Genomic DNA, 6,307 nt, shown 5'->3' with positions numbered 1-6,307 from the left:
AACTCCCTAGACTGTGTTATAATACATTAACTACCTTGGTTATTGTATGATGTAGTAACTCCCTAGACTGTGTTATAATATATTAACTCCCTTGGTTATGGTATGATGTAGTAACTCTCTAGACTGTGTTATAATATATTAACTCCCTTGGTTATGGTATGATGTAGTAACTCCCTAGACTGTGTTATAATATATTAACTACCTTGGTTATTGTATGATATAGTAACTCCCTAGACTGTGTTATAATATATTAACTACCTTGGTTATGGTATGATGTAGTAACTCCCTAGAATGTGTTATAATATATTAACTCCCTCGGTTATGGTATGATGTAGTAACTCCCTAGACTGTGTTATAATATATCAACTCCCTCGGTTATGGTATGATGTAGTAACTCCCTAGACTGTGTTATAATATTTTAACTACCTTGGTTATGGTATGATGTAGTAACTCCCTAGACTGTGTAATAATATATTAACTCCCTTGGTTATCGTATAATGTAGTAATTCACTAGACTGTGGTGGGTGTATTAGCTTATTCATTTGAGCTTCTAAACTATGATAATAACACTGAGAATAAAAAATAACGCCATGTTAATTCAGAAAAAAAATCCTTATTTATTGAGTTGTTTGACATTGTTTGGTTCGAGACATTGCTTTAAACCGTAAATCGATATGTACAATCTTACTGTCTTGAAAGTATCAAATTCTTTCCAAAGATTGCTGTCTTTTTTTTTTTGCCCTCTTTTCATAATTATATTGATTAACAATGCTTTCCACATTCCAAACCAGCAAATATATTGTTCAAAACTGGTGCTCACAATCACAAAGTTGTAGACTTTTCTATCATATAAATGTCTTTTCTACCCTTGTCGAATAATTAAGTAAACTGACATAACATTTACGAAAAAAAATATTTTAAACCGAAAACTGATTATTAGTTTATTTGATAATATTTTGTCTTTTATAAGAAGAAGTGTATTCTACTTATTTCTTTGGAATTATTTAGTATTTAAGTTGGGTTTTGTTCAAAATTTTAACACCTTATCTTGTAGTGACAATTTAGATTCCTCATTTCTGTTTCCAAGTTTTACAGCTGATGTTGTTTGAAAGCAGAAGAAATTATTAAGCTTTTAGATAATGAAAGTATTTAATTCAGTCCGATTACAATGATAGAACTAAAATAAAATAGTAAACAATGTGTTAAGTTTTCACTACAAATTTAAAATCCTGTTTGAGCTGCACCCGTTAAATTTAAACATTTACGAAGTTTTTATTTGGTTAATTACAATATTGTTTGTTTGAACAGCTACATAGTGGGCAGAGCACAGATAGCTACATAATGGGCTATCTGTGCTCTGCCCACCACGGGCATCGAAACCCGGTTTCTAGCGTTGTAAGTCCGCAGACATACCGCTGTGCTACTGGGGGCACACTATTATTTACCGTTAGTATAGTATCAATACTATTATTCTGCTTGTTTGTATGTACGTCCGTTACGCTTTCTGACCGAGAACCTGCTGCATAAGTATGCGTAATGTGTAAATCCACTTGCATGTAGGCCATACTTTATAAAACTTTAACTTATGTTATGCCTAAGTTCGATAAAGAGATAAATTAACACTGTAACCTGTGTACCATTTTTTTACTTTAGTTTATTTATGACTAAACTTCACTTTACTTAATACTATCGATAAATAAACTTATAATGTTATTCTACGACCTAACGTCAAACCTTTTTTGAAAACTTTGATAATATTCTGTTGTACAAAATGGTTAGTAAAGTATATTTACATTCCCCTTTTGTTGTTACTTCTTGTTTCATACAGCAATTGTAGCGACTTGATCACTGAGCTTTGCAGCTCTCTGCCGCAAGCAGACTGTTTGTCGTCGAGTTAATAATGCGCATGTGCGGTTTTTCTTTGGGAAACATTCTAATTTGGTATTGTGCTAGAAATGTTATATTTAAAGAAGTACTGTTACGATAAAGATACTAATTTGGCCGGAAAGGTTTTGCGGGTCTCTGTTAGTACATATAATTAACAATTAACCCCAAAAAATTCGTAAGATATTATTGGGATTACAGACGAAAATGTTGCTAATAGGGTATCCAGCTGACGAAACAATGCACTACGAGCATTATGGATGTTAATATGTTTATTGTAATCGCTTGGCTTGTGATCTGATGAAGATAAGACTTTTGTTAAATGTTTTCTTTGCAGGAGAAACAAACAAAGTTCGCTGTTAAAAAAACAACTACTAGAACTAAGTACTTGGCGCAGTCTGTTACGCTGCAGGCGGATATCGCTGTAACTATAAGGAGAGCGTGATGAGGATCGGGAGGGGTCGTTTTCACAAATCACAAGACCTCTTGTTTTATCTTGTGAACAGCAAGTATAAGTTGTCGGAAAGAGAAGAAAAAACGCCCCTTCTCTTTCTCTCTCCGCACGAGCGATCAATCGTGCAAGCCTAGGTTCCAAGATTTTGGTTTTTACACTCCTTTATGGCGTGTGTGTGACGAAAAAGTAGTCTTTACAGGAAACTTTCTTTGTCGACAAAGTAGGACATTGACAGGGCAACTGTTTTTTGTTTGTTTTTTAAGTTACAAGCAAAGCATAAAGAGTAGATATCACTTTTGATTCACTTATTATCATTAATAATGTTTGTTTCTTGTGAAGCACAAAGCTGCACAATGGGCTATCTGTGTTCTGCTCACTGCGGGTATCGAAGCCCGAAGTTTAGCGTTACAAGTTGTCAGGCCTACTGTTGAGCCCTCTGAAAGCCTTGATAACAGTAATTCGAACTTTCGATACCCGTGGAACAGAGAGCCCTTTGTGTAGCTTTGTGCTTAACTACAAATAAACAAACAAAATTCGAACTTTGAGGTACTGTAGTGATACCACCTAACGGTTTATTTATATTAAAACAACAGCTTTAATTTCATTAATTATTATTAATAGTAACTCGAACTCTTGGGTACCGCAGTAGTACCAACTACCTATTTATTCATGTTAAAAAAGAACAATAAGTGAACACCTATTTTGGTGCTTTAGTAAGATGTTACGGTGTTACAACTACAGAGAATGCTTGCTCGTAGGGTGCACAAGTTATAAAGGAAGCTCTGTTTATCCCCCCTCCCAGTTGATCAGCAGTAAGTTTAAGTTTACAGACTTACAACACTAAAATATGTGTGTCGATTCTCCGAGGTGGACAGAGCGCAGCTAGCCTATTGTGTAGCTTTGTGCTAAAACATACTGTTTATTTGGGCCTTCGCTAAGGTCGTGGTTACGGTAATATCAAAGGTTCGTGACTTATTACAAAATCTCATTCGTTTTTAACAGATTATAGTGGTGCTGCAAAACGCAAAAACATGGGGCCTCATTTAGCTCTTTGCCTATATAGTAGCTTAGAAATATAAATGTACGTGCAAAGAGAACTAAGCCCAAAATTCGGCAAGAAGATGACATAGAAAGTGTCTGGTTTTAATGTTGTAGCAACTGGATATCTTTAACGACATTGTTACCATATCATGTTGTGCAAAAGTACGAGCAATCGCGCAAGGTACTGAGCATGCGCAATATCAACTTCCGCTTTGCCACTATCAAATTGCCTATAGAAAGGAGTAACATATTTTACTATTCGCTTAAACTGATATGTTCACATGCGTGGTGTATGAATGTTACATTACTGTATTAAAAACAATTATATCCGATGTAACTGACAAACAGCGCCATCTGTTGGTCAGTTCATTTCATGCAAATACGTTATCTTATCCATGTCAACAGCATGTAGTAGCTTAGAAACTTCTGTGTCCCTGTCTTGAAGTAAGGAAAACTTTACTGTTTTTTTTATATATTTGGTTCTGGTGTTAAGATGACAGCAAGGACTGTTTTCCTTACCTGGATTTTCCAACTGCTAAATAACCTTGTGATCTACTTGTATACCCTATATCATTTTTCTTTAATTGAACGAATATAACAGTTGTTCTTCATACAGTTTGATAATAACAGCCTCAGCGTCTCAACCATTACAACGTCTGTCGTATCCCAGCCAGTCTGGTGAGCCCTGGTATTAGGCGAAAGGCCTGGTTGGCACTGGATATGGAAGATATATTGTGGTTGACGTAACGTTATACATTTTTTGTTACTTTCAGTCACAAGTTCTTAAAAATACAATTCATTTAAAACTATTGTTGATAAGTTGTGTTTATTACGTAACCCACATTTTACCATACTACTCTGTTTACTGTTCTTTATTATCTTCTGCAACCAAAGTTACACAAGCATTGCACAGGGCGTTTAGTGTTGTTTGTAACCAAATTCACACAAACATTGCACAGGGCGTTTAGTGTTGTTTGTAACCAAATTCACACAAACATTGCACAGGGCGTTTAGTGTTGTTTGTAACCAAATTTACACAAACATTGCACAGGGCGTTTAGTGTTGTTTGTAACCAAATTTACACAAGCATTGCACAGGGTGTTTAGCGTTGTCTGTAACCAAATTTACACAAGCATTGCACAGGGCGTTTAGTGTTGTCTGCAACCAAAATTATACAATTTCTGCCCTAAGTCAGTGTTGCTTATCATTCTATAGGACGTTCAAAACCGTTATTGACTTTATAGGGCATTAAGTGTTATTTATCAACCATAATTAAACAATAATTGCGAGTAGAGCGTTTAGTATTGTCTGTCAGCCAAAAAGTATACAATAATTACGTTCAATTTACCAATTATACAGTTCCTCATACGTAGATATTATGTTGTATTACGGTCAATTTACCATTTATAGACTTCCCCATACGTAGACATTATGTTGGATTACGTTCAATTTATCATTTATAGACTTCCCCATACGTAGACATTATGTTGGATTACGTTCGATTTACCATATATAGACTTCCCCATACGTAGATATTATGTTGATTTACGTTCAATTTACCATTTATAGACTTCCCCATACGTAGACATTATGTTGTATTACGTTCAATTTACCATTTATAGACTTCTCCATACGTATATATTATGTTGGATTATGTTCAATTTAGCATTTATAAAGTTCCCTATACGTATATATTATGTTGGATTACATTCAATTTAGCATTTATAAAGTTCCCCATACGTAGACATTATGTTGGATTACGTTCAATTTAGCATTTATAGACTTTCCCATAAGTAGATATTATGTTGGATTACGTTCAATTTACCATTTATAGACTTCCCCATACGTAGATATTATGTTGGACTGTAATTTAAACACAAGGATGTTGGTAAGCAGTCTGTTTACAACCTACACTATATACATCAGCCACGATATTATGACGATGGTATTCATTTCTATATGTTATATACATCTGTTTTCTTCAGCTAAAAACAATACCAGAGAAGAGATAAAAATAATACACATGAGTGTAGTGACATATTTCAAAATAGCAATTATAACTCTAGTAATATATTTACCGTTGTGGCGTTGTTTTGAAAAGATTTAGCCGAGTTTAGAGAAGTAACCTCTTCGTAATGAACATTCTCCAATAACAATGTTTTTGCTCTGATTAAAGCTTCAGTTAATATTTTGCCATTGGCTACGTAGTTAATAGTCAGGATAGGATAACCCTTAATTATTATGATGTTCCAGCTCACTTTACCGAAATAAATAATTATCTACTGATGTCTGTACCTTTTTATCAGTTTTCCTTTTTTGTTGTTGTTGTTTATTTGCGTTATCTAAGATCTGTCAAAATGAAACATACAGCCCGATAGTTCTTGTAATGCCACGACGCCATTTATTTCACGTGATAACCATCTGAAATCTGCTTATTACGAAGTTTTATGGCATTGGTTGACGGGAACAATACAAAAGGATTTGAAGTTGCTGAGACAGTTGTGAAATGACTTATATCAAACACCTATTCTTTAAAACAATAATACCGTTGTATCGTGTTTTATCGTTGGACGTGTTCGTTTTGGATTATTTGTAAAAACAACACAAGATCCAGTTCACGTAACATTAAAAAAATAATTTATTTCTTCTTTAACATTCCCTATAGCCATTTTCACTCATAGGCCTAACTTCAAATACAAAACATTTCGACAGATACTGCTGTAAGACTAATATGCTAATAACGTTTAACATAGATTTCCTTAATTATTGGTAAATACGTCTAACTCACAAATAAATATACAGAATTTCTTCGCTAATCGTTCAGTAACTGAACAGACGCGATAAATCCCACTGAACTACTTTTTCTTACTCTGAACTCATAAACTCACTTTACACACTAATTACACACACACACACTAATTACACACA

This window comes from Limulus polyphemus, unplaced genomic scaffold (genome assembly GCF_000517525.1).
Source record: "Limulus polyphemus unplaced genomic scaffold, Limulus_polyphemus-2.1.2 Scaffold3814, whole genome shotgun sequence".
NCBI classification, from domain to species: domain Eukaryota; kingdom Metazoa; phylum Arthropoda; class Merostomata; order Xiphosura; family Limulidae; genus Limulus; species Limulus polyphemus.
Note: the sequence above shows the minus strand (reverse complement) of the source record.